The following is an 11,140-nucleotide window of genomic DNA, read 5'->3' on the forward strand; positions in this document are numbered from 1 at the left end:
CCCACCCACTCCTCCGTTTGTTTAGTAAATCGATCTGATGCTTGGTCTGCGGCCGCTGCCTTGTCGCCATTGAGCAAAGTTAATTCCACCCCCCCTCCGCACACACACACACAGAGGCACACACACACACTCTCTCCTCCTCCTTCCCGCCACAGCGTACGGTAAAGACGGTGCCAGCCGCACCGAACAAGTCACGCAGCCCAGCGCCGCGGCGGAGCCCGGGGGGGACGGGGCGGGGGGGGACACAAGGAGGCCCCGGGGGATGCCGCCGCCCTGAGCCGCTGCGACCTCGCTGCCGGAGCCGGAGGGACGGGGCGGCCCCGTCGGTAAGTTCCCGGGGGCCGGCCGGTGCCGGCGGCCTCCCAGTGGCAGAGCCCGTGCAGCGGCGGGAGGGCAAGGCGGGGGCGGCTGGCTCGGCAGGAGCCGGGGAGCGGTGCTTGGCTTCGCACACTTTCCTCTATTAACTAATTAATAACGCCGGTCACGTGCCGCCCCGGTGCCCGTGGGGCGCCGCCGGGCCCCGCCGGGGTGCGGTGCCGGTGTCCCGGCCGCGGACCCGGCCAAGGCCGCAGGCGGCCCTGCTGCCCGGGGCCGTGCTGGCGTTTGTGGCGCCTCAGAAAGCCTCTTCCCGGCCGCTGCCGCCGCTCTTGCGAAGGTTGCCCGCAGGCTTTTCTGAGTTTTGCCTCCCTCTCAGTGGTTTCTCCGCCCTCGCCCTCGTGGTCACCTGTGCTGGATGTGCTGGGACTGCTCTCGGGAGTAGCGCTGGGTCAGGGAATGCTGAAATGCTGCCCCGAGAGGCAAAGTGAAAGAGCAGAAGTCAAACATGGTCTCTTCTCCCGAGGAACAAGGGATAGGATGAGGGGAAGTGGCCTCGACGTGCAGCAGGACAGGTTTAGGTAGGAAGAAACTTGGTTGCTGAAAGGGCTCTCAAGCACTGGCACAGGCTTCCCGGGGAGGTGATTGAATTCTCAGCGCTGGTCGTGCTTCAGAGGCAGAGATGTGGTGCCGAGGGACACGGTTTAGCTCCAGCTTGGGCAGAGTTAGAGAATGGTTGGAGTCGGTGATCGTGAAGATCTTTTCCAACCCAAACTGTTGGATGAGTCTGTGGCTCTATGAGATGGGCAAAGCGAGCAGAGGATGAGTTTTGCAGGCAGACCCAGCAGCACTTCTGGGTGTACTGTTGACAGAGGACCTTTTGATGAAAGCCAGTTTCAGGTGTCCCATCTATGAGTCAAACACCTCCTCCTGTGTCCTGACATGTGAGATAGAGTCGAGGATTTTTAAAGTAGAGGGCACATGAAGCCAGCTCTTCACGTTTGCTATCCCACAGCAAACTGCAGCTACAGTACCTGTCTTTGTGCAGGCCTTTCCTTGTGCCTCCAGTTGCTGTCATTTCTCATCCATATTGCAGATGGTAGAGTAAGAAAATTGTTTTTGCCAGTTACTGCTGAATTCATTACAACTGAGTCAGTGAATGAGACCTACAGAGCTTGCACAGTCCCTGTGTGTCTCCTATGCTGAAGACAACGACACCACGCTACCTGATTCCCTGTGGTCCTCAAGAAGTTCTTACAGCTCACAGAGAAATCATGTGAAACATTTATATACATGTGGGTGGTTTTCAGATGTTCTAACCACTCTTTTGGTCATTTTGTGCTTTTCCCTTTTCATTTGTGTAGTCGGATGCTGAGGGCTGGGGCTGTGGGACAAAGACACAAAGTGGTCAGTGGTAGCTTAGTTCATGCTTTCCATTACCCTTTGGCTTCTGAAGGGCTGAGAGGAAATGACTATGAAAGTGCTGTTTCCATTGCCCAGTACTCAGCTCCCAGGCCCTCTCATTCTCACTGCAGCTCACCAGGTTGCCTTAGGCAGATTTCATGCACATTAAAAACCAATAAGAATTAGGTGTAGGACAAGATCAGGGTGCTGTTACCTTGCCTGTGGTGTGACCTTTGGTTTTAGCAGTTCACACATTTGGACGCATTTCCCAGAGGGCAAACTTTGTGTTCCCTTAGCAGAGAGCGTAAGTGACTGCTGCTTGTCTGGTGTAGCTGGAGGGACACCTCTGTTCTCACCTGTGTGTGCTTCGTAGTGTAACACCAGCGCACTGCAGAGTCCCGTTGGTGTTTCCCTTAGTGCCCTGAGACAGTGTGATGGGAAGAGCTCTGGGTGGCATTGAGTAGCCACTGCCCTCCAGCCTGCCTCACACTGAGGAAGAGCACAGGAGGTACAACAAGGAAAATGAAGCTCCTGCAGCCTGGTCCTTGGATGGCCAAGTGATGTTTACTGCATTCTCCAGGCCAACTGCCGAACACAAGCCTTTGAATATAAACATGTCTTTGCTCTGCTCCTCAGGATGTGGCCTAGCGTTGCTTGGCCAAATTTGAATTTTTTGACTCAAATCCTGTCTAGACCTGCTGAGTTTGCCAAAACACTGCAGCAGTAGGAGGCCAGAACTTGGTCCTTGTGCTTAACGCAGCTCCTCTTCCAGAGTGTCTGGTAGGATTTGTATCGTGCAGTACGGACTCAGTACTACAAGGGCTGGTCCATGTTGTCCCTTCAGCCTCTTTGTGTCTGGGCTGGGAAAATGTCACAGCATCACAGAACATTAGGAGTTGGAGGTGACCTTGAGAGATCATCCAGTCCAGCTGCCCTGCCAGGGCAGGATCACCCAGGGCAGGTCACACAGGAGTGTGTCCAGGCAGGTTTTGAATGTCTCCAGAGAAGAAAGAGACTCCATAACCTCTCTGGGCAGCCTGCTCCAGAGTTTTGTCTCCCAGTGTATTGTCCCAGTGCTACCTGCAAAGCCACATCCTGTACCTCAGTTCCCACAGGCTGCAAGGACCAAAACATCCACCTGCTCTAGGGAAAGGTGTCCCTGCCTACGGCAGGGGGTTGGAGCTGGATGATCCTTGAGGTGCCTTCCAACCTAGACCATTCTATTCCATGATTCTATCCCTTGAAGCAGTATTAATTTCATCTGATCAGGTCACGAATCGAGAAGCACTTCCTGAAAGAAAATTCAAACCTGGGGATGTGATGGAAAAAGCATCAACTTTTTGCTGTGGTCTTTGGGATTTGATTATACCAAACCCAACAATTCATGACTGATTCGAGGCTGCATTGCTGGCATTGTGCGGTTCTGTGCTGAGCAGATTTGCCTTCTACTTCTGTGAAGAAGCAGGGGCAATGGACTCTCTTTATTAACTGCTAAATTGACTCTTGCCATGCAGGGATCTCTGTCTCACTTTGCAATAAGTTCCATTTCTTGGCTTTTACTTGTGACCTTTGAAACACTTTCTGATTTATTTTCCTATTTAATGAAGCGGTTCAGCTGTTTGGAAATCTTAATTTTCTGTCTTTAACAGTGAATCTTAAGCTTGAAAATCAGTTTGATTTCCCTGTGTTGTGTCATGTGGGTGGAAGTTGGTCTCTTCTGCCAGGCAATCAGCAACAGAACAAGGGGACACAGTCTCAAGCTGTGCCAGGGCAGGTCTAGGCTGGATGTTAGGAGGAAGTTGTTGGCAGAGAGAGGGAGGAAGTTGTTGGCAGAGAGAGTGATTGGCATTGGAATGGGCTGCCCAGGGAGGTGGTGGAGTGGCCGTGGCTGGAGGTGTTGGAGCCAAGCCTGGCTGGGGCACTTAGTGCCATGGTCTGGTTGGTTGGGCAGGGCTGGGTGCTAGGTTGGGCTGGCTGAGCTTGGAGCTCTCTTCCAGCCTGCTTGATTCTATGGTTGTATGAATTAAGGAGGACAAAAATCACATGCTTCAGTGGCCTGTGGCAGTGGAGATCACCTCATTTTCTGCTCCAATCCCAGCTACCTGGTTGATTTTATGATTCTAATTGTGTTGCAGCATGGACTCGTAATGGAGACTGCTTTAAGCTATAAGGAAAGGTTTTGTTCCTGTGGTAAATTGCTACCTGTGGTATGTGATCATGTATAGAGAGTTAGAGAATGGTTGGGATCCGTGATCTTAAGGGTCTTTTCCGACCAAAATGATCCTATGACTGGATGTAGTTCAAAAGGCTGCAAACAGCCTTGTAGGTTTGGATCACAGAGGATCACAGGATATTAGGGGTTGGAAGGGACCCAAGGAGATCATCCAGTCCAACCCCCCTGCCAGAGCAGGACCACACAATCTAGCTAAGGTCACACAGGAACACATCCAGACAGGTCTGGAAAGGCTCCACAGAAGGACACTCCACTGTGCCAGGGCTCTGGGACCCCTACAGTCAAGAATTTCTCTGTGTTGATCTGGAACCTCCTGTGCTGCAGCTTCCATCCATTGCTCCTTGTCCTATATGATGATAAAATACAGGAAAAAAAAGGCATTTCTAACAGATTATTTTTTTTAGTGTCTTGCAACAGCTTTGGACTGGAATCAGAAGATCTTTAATTTCCAAATGTTCGTTGTTGTAGCTGCACACCCTAAAAATCAGGTGGGCACGCTGCCTGCGGTGCCAGAGCTGAGATCTATCAACCTGAAAGGGCCCCAACAACATTTTCAAAGCTGCCTCAATCGTCAATTTAAGTTAATTGAAAATGAAAGGTCTTGCCTCTAGGATTGGGCCATTTAAATGGAAGCCTGCTGCTTTCATTTTGTAGAAGGGCAATCTCCCTCCACATACGTGTTTTTAAAAGGTTCATTCATAATTCTCCCTTCACACTTCTATTGGAAATGACAGAATTCATTATTCCTGAGTTCTTGAACTGTTTTTCTGCAACTTGGGTGATGAATTGTCCAAGATCCAGTTCATAACGTGCCAGGGCAACCTACAAGATTTAACATTCGCAGGGCTCCAGCTGTCTCTTGCCGGCGCCCGGCTGGCAGGGCTGCAGGAGGCCTCCATCTGCATCTTCTGCTTCTTATGGAGCTGGAGGTTGGGAGATTTCTCTTTTTTGAGGGGGGGGGGTGTTTGTTATTTTTATTATTTAATACTGGCTAGGAAAAAGCCTGGCACCCTCACTCAGTAATTCACTAGAGGTATCCAGGCAACAAGGACATACATTACCATCAGCAGTATAGGAGATGCTGGGTGGATTTTCTTTGCCTCCCGTTTAGCTGGGAATTGAACTGCACTAGAGCTGTACAAATACTGCTGTTTCCACTGCCTATTCCTAGCCCTCCCCCCCTACTCTGCCCTGCTGAGACCTCATCTTGAATACTGTGTTCAGTCTTGGGCTCCCCAGTTGCAGAGGGACAGGGATCTGCTGGAGAGGGTCCAGCAGAGGGCAATGAGGGGACTGGAGGGCATGGCTGATGAGGAGAGGCTGAGGGCCCTGGGGCTGCTTAGGCTGGAGAAGAGAAGGCTGAGAGGGGATTTGGCAAATGTTTCTAAGTATCTGAGGGCTGCCAGGAGTGGGGGACAGGCTCTGCTCACTGCTGTCTGGGATAGGACAAGCAGCAGTGGGTGTAAATTGCAGCAAAAGAAGTTCTGCCTCAACACAAGGGGGAGCTTCTTGAGTGTAAGGGTCCCAGAGCCCTGGCACAGGCTGCCCAGAGAGGCTGTGGAGTCTCCTTCTCTGGAGCCTTTCCAGGCCTGTCTGGATGTGTTCCTGTGTGATGTGTGTCAGATAGGATTGTCCTGCTCTGGCAGGGGGGTTGGACTGGATGATCTCTTTGGGTCCCTTCCAACCCCAGACATCCTGTGGGCCTGTGATCCTAGCGTGGCAAAGTTGCTGCCTTCTTATTTCTGTTTCATTGTTTTGTTTTGTTTTGTTTTTTAGTATTTGCATCTATTTCTCTGCTGGAAGAGGAGCTCTTGCTGTGTGTGTGACACTGCCTGCCCAAGCACAGGGGTTCAGTGCAGGTGGGAGAAAGGGGCTGCGGAATGACAAACGCAACTCGGTGCGTGTGTGGTGCTGCTGCCCTGACAGTCCCCCTTTGGAGACTCACTTTTGTATGGGGGTTGCTAGGCTACACCAGCCTGGCTTGTGCTCGTCTGAAGCAGCAGCAGCAGTGTCCATCACGGCCTAGGCTCTTTGCTAATCAGAACAGGCCTCACTGGTAGAATGTCACGCAGATTGGCTTGCCCTTTTTCTTTGTGAAATGGAAAGTATCAACACTGGGCGCTAAGTGGGACCAGTTCAGAGCTGGCCCAGGTGCTTGAAGGCTGCTGGCCACAACGACCCTGTTGCCTCTGTCACCTGTCTTGGGCACTTGGTGTGCCTCACGCAGCTGCACGTGTCTTGTTTTGCTGGTTTCAGCCTTAAGCTTCTCTGCCTGTGCGGGGGAAGTTGATTCTTACCGAGCTGAGCTATTTCAGAAGCACAGCCTCAAGTCTCAGTGTCGTTTGGGGTGCCCTGCAGGGCGCTAATGTTTATTCCTTTTGCAGGGCGCTAATGTTTATTCCTTGTGCAAGGAACTGAGGGGCAGACTGCAGCAGCAGAGCAGGTTGCCTGAGGGAGGCGCAGGTGCTGCCCGGGGCCGTGTGCCCGCTGAGCCTGCTGTGCTTGCACACCAGCAACCCCCGGCTGCTCTCTGCACCTCACAACTGCAGCCAAGCGCTGTGGCTTTGGAAAGAGATCTGCCCTTGCTGAACGCTTCACCTGCTTAGTGCGTCCCTGCTGCCAGCTGCCAGGCAGGTTGCATACAGAGTTTTCTGCTGGACGGCTTGGTAGCCAGGCAGTGCCTAGGTGGGGTGGAGAGCCCTCTGTGTGTAGCTTAGAGTTTCTGTGCAGGTACCCCTTGGGCGGGTTTCTTCTTTCCTCCTCCCAGAAGTTGAGCTAGGCAGTTTACTTCAGAAGGGTGAGAACAATGCGGAGCTTCAGCTGCTGGTTCTGATTCCAGTAGCAGGCAGTGTCTCTGTAGCAGATAAGCATTATCCTTATTCCATATCCTCTTTGCCTGTTGGGAGAGAAGGGATATGCCTGACTTTAGGGTCCCAATCCAAAACGTTTTAGAAAGATTTCCTTTATTAAGGAGGCTTTAATTCCTTCCGAGCCTCTTGTCTCTGATCACATTTGGCAGTGTCTTACCTTACAGTACTGCTTTTAACTTCCTTTTCTTCCCTTTCTATATGACTTTGAGCTTTTTAAGTATTCTTAACCTGTTTTAAACAGTAATTAATTTTATATTAGTATTCAATATGTAGCCCTAACCTGTTTTAAACAGGAGTGAATCTTATGTTTAGCGTTCAACATGTAATCTTAACCTGTTTTAAACAGGAGAGAATCCTGTATTGGTATTCAACATGTAATCTTAACCTGTTTTAAACAGGAGTGAATCTTATGTTAGCGTTCAACATGTAATCTTAACCTGTTTTAAACAGGAGAGAATCCTGTATTGGTATTCAACATGTAATCTTAACCTGTTTTAAACAGGAGTGAATCTTATGTTGGCATTCAACATGTAGTCTTAACCTGCTTTAAACAGGAGTGAATCTTATGTTAGCATTCAACATGTAGTCTTAACCTGTTTTAAACAGGAGTGAATCTTATGTTAGCATTCAACATGTAGTCTTAACCTGTTTTAAACAGGAGTGAATCTTATGTTAGCATTCAACATGTAGTCTTAACCTGTTTTAAACAGGAGTGAATATTATGTTAGCATTCAACATGTAGCCTTAACCTGTTTTAAACAGGAGTGAATCTTATGTTAGCATTCAACATGTAGTCTTAACCTGTTTTAAACAGGAGTGAATATTATGGTTGTATTCAATATATAGCCTTAACCTGTTTTAAACAGGAGTGAATATTATGGTTGCATTCAATATATAGCCTTAACATGTTTTAAACAGGAGTGAATCTTATATTGATATTCAATATGTAATCTTAACCTGTTGTAAACAGGAGTGACTCTTATGGTTAGCATTCAACATGTAGTCTTAACCTGCTTTAAACAGGAGTGAATCTTATGTTAGCATTCAACATGTAGTCTTAACCTGTTTTAAACAGGAGTGAATATTATGTTAGTATTGAATATATAGCCTTAACATGTTTTAAACAGGAGTGAATCTTATATTGATACTCAACATGTAATCTTAACCTGTTGTAAACAGGAGTGACTCTTATGGTTAGCGTTCAACATGTAGTCTTAACCTGTTTTAAACAGGAGTGAATCTTATATTAGTATTCAATATGTAATTCTAACCTGTTTTGAACAGGAGTGAGTCTTATATTCAACGTGTAATTCGAACCTGCTTTAAAATATGCTCACATTTCAGTGTTGAACATGTCAGACATTTACAGTGAGGGAGACTTAGAGGCACTGCTTTTCAATTTAATTCCATTTTGAACTGCCTTGGCCTGACCTAAGTTTAAAAGCAGAAGTTCAGATTTGATCATAGTGCTGTGCATAACTCTGGCCATGACAGAAGAGTAAGAGGGGGCAAAATGCAAAGGAAAGCACTTGGGTTTAGTATGAGATTTATCTTGCTGTGTTTAATTCAGGGTGATGGAGCTGGTGAAAGGCCTGGAACACAAACACTAGGAGGAGAGGCTGAGGGAGCTGGGGATGTGCAGCCTGCAGCAGAGGAGGCTCAGGGCAGAGCTCATTGCTGCCTGCAGCTGCCTGCAGGGAGGCTGTAGCCAGGTGGGGTTGGTCTCTTCTCCCAGGCAAGCAGCAACAGAAGAAGGGGACCCAGCCTCAAGCTGTGGCAGGGCAGGTTCAGGCTGGATGTTGTTAGGAAGTTGCTGGCAGAGAGAGTGATTGGCACTGGAATGGGCTGCCCAGGGAGGTGGTGGAGTCGCCATCCCTGGAGGTGTTCAAGAAAAGACTGGCTGAGGCATTTAGTGCCATGGTCTAGACGACTGGCTAGGGCTGGGTGCTAGGTTGGGCTGGATGATCTTCGAGGTCTCTTCCAACCTGGTTGATTCTGTGACTCTGTGATTTCAGAACCTTCTAGATCGGTTCTATGCTTCTGTGATTTCAGAACCTTCTAGATAAATCCAGCCCTTTTAAGAGTTTGGTGTTGCCATCCAGGCTTGCATAGAAAAATGGATCATTATCTGAAAGACAAAACACTCTCTGCAAAAGGAAGGAAACACAGTCAAAGGAAGCCTCCACTGAAACTTTTCCCAAGAGCAAAAAGCAGGCTTGGACTTAGGGGAGTTTTACTTGCAGAAACGTCCAGTGTGTTAAGCTGATTGCAGGTGTATTGGGCTACCTTTGTAAGTGAGGGTTGCTTGGTTATCTATGGCTTCTTTGGTTTAAAGTGAGGCAAGATGTGAAGAGTTTGCCTCCAATAAAAAAAGCTTTACAGAGTCCATATCTCTGAGCACAGAGAGTCAAACGTAAGTGGGGTGAACCAGAGCCGCAGCTTGCGGGCGTCTGCAGCCAGACTGCAGCAGAAAATGTAAGTGCCTTCTGTCCTCAACAGAGCACAGGCCTGGCTGGAGCTTTGGGCTTCTGTGGGTGCATTCCTCAGCCAGGTTTGTCAGGCTTGATTCAGCTGCCCTGGTTTGCAGCTGAGTAAGAGTGGAGAAGCAGCGGCACAAGTTTCCTGATGCAGGCTGCAGCAAGTCACTTCCATTTTCAAGCTCAGCTGAAAACGGCTCAGGCAGCTTCAGGCACTGGCGACTGCTTGTTGCTCCGCTTCATCTCCCACCTCTCTTGGAGGTCGCTGTCCCCATGACAAGGGAGCTAGGGTCAATGCTCTTCTCTGCAGCTGAGATGGGTGCTTAAACTGGCGAATAGAGGGGCGCTGACACTGAGCCAGAGGCTCTTGAGCTTGAGTGGCTGTGAGGTGAGGCTGCGTGCCCAGCTCTGCTGCCTCCCTGGACAGGAAGGAGACTGAAGTTTTAGGGTGTTGCAGGATGACCTCAACAAATTGTTCTGTCTACAAAAATCAGTCATTTCTTTTCTTACCAGAAAGAGGAAACTGAGTGGTGGATATATAACAGTGGGGGAATTTGCCAGCTCGGAAATTGACCCAGGGCAGCTCATTCTGCATTTGTAAGGTCAGGTTGATGAGTGGTAAAGAGGAGAACAAGGGACTCCACCATAGGAATCTTTCCAGTGGCAAGACTGCCTGAGTAATGGAGAAGAACTGGGACAGTCTGAATTAAAAGAGGCTTCCTCTGCCCTCCTCTCCTCTTCCTCTCCTTCGGCACAGTCTGGGCACATACATCTGCTTGTTCTTGATTGCAGGGCTTTCCTGACAGCCTGCATTACATGACAGAGCGTTTCTGGCTGTAAAGAACCTCCACTGATTCGTTGTGCAGTCCTTTTAACTCACCAATTCATGGACAGTGGCTCAGTTCCATTTGTAAATGTGTGCTGCCTAAGGGCTTTGGGTTCGGTGTTTTCCAGCTCTTCCTTTGCTGCACAAGTTACAGCTCTTTCTTGGGGGGACTGTAGCAGGTGAGGCTCCATACAAAGCTGTTAAAAGAGGATGAGCAGGAGTGAGAAGTGTTCAGAGAGCTGAAGAGAGAAATTGCAAAGCTTTTCACAGGCAGTACAAGAAAGTGTAATAATTGTCCTAAGCTTTGAAAGGAAAAGGAGTTCATAGATTCACAGGATCCTAGAATGGGTTGGGTTGGAAGGGACTTTGAAGATCATCCAGTTCCAACACCCCTGCTGTGGGCAGGGACACCTCCCACTAGCCCAGGTGGCTACAGATGTTGCACACCTCCATGGAGAGGACATTCACAACCTCCCTGGGCACCCCCTTCCAGTCTCTCACCACTCTCGCTGGCAACAACTTCTCCCTCATCTCCACTCTCAGTCTCCCCTCTTCCAGCTTCAATCCCCTTGTTTTCTATCACTCCCATCCCTTGCAAAAAATCCCCTCCCAGCTTTCTTGTAGGCCTGCTTCAGGCACTGCAAGGCTGCTGTAGGGTCACACTGGAGCCTTCTCCAGGCTGAACAGCCCCAGCTCTCCCAGCCCGTCCCCACAGAGGAGCTCCTCCAGCCCTCTGAGCATCCTCAAGGCCTCCTCTGGACCAGCTCCAGCACCTCCAAGTCCCTCTTGTGCTGCAAACCCCAGAGCTGGAGGCAGTGCTGCAGGTGAGGGCTGAGCAGAGCAGAGGGGCAGAATCCCCTCCCTGTGCTGCTGCTTCTCCCTGCTCTGGCTGCAGCCAGCACACAGCTGGCTCTGGGCTGCCAGTCACCAGTGTTGGCTCCTGGGCACTCTGGCACCAACTGACACCCCCAAGGCCTTCTCCTGCAGGCTGCGCTCAAGGCACTTTTCCCCCAGC

The 11,140-nt window shown here is 49.7% G+C and overlaps 1 long non-coding RNA gene across 1 annotated transcript; it reads right to left on the reverse strand.

Moving 5' to 3' along the window:
* Positions 1 to 6,404: 6,404 nt before the first annotated feature.
* Positions 6,405 to 10,320, reverse strand: LOC135181119 (uncharacterized). The gene is made up of 3 exons (XR_010304733.1): positions 10,180 to 10,320; positions 6,980 to 7,050; positions 6,405 to 6,848 (listed from the first exon to the last, which is right to left on the reverse strand). It is a non-coding gene; the product is annotated as an uncharacterized LOC135181119 (long non-coding RNA).
* Positions 10,321 to 11,140: the final 820 nt, after the last annotated feature.

The sequence above is a fragment of the Pogoniulus pusillus genome, chromosome 14, assembly GCF_015220805.1.
Source record: "Pogoniulus pusillus isolate bPogPus1 chromosome 14, bPogPus1.pri, whole genome shotgun sequence".
In the NCBI taxonomy this organism is placed as follows: Eukaryota; Metazoa; Chordata; class Aves; order Piciformes; family Lybiidae; genus Pogoniulus; species Pogoniulus pusillus.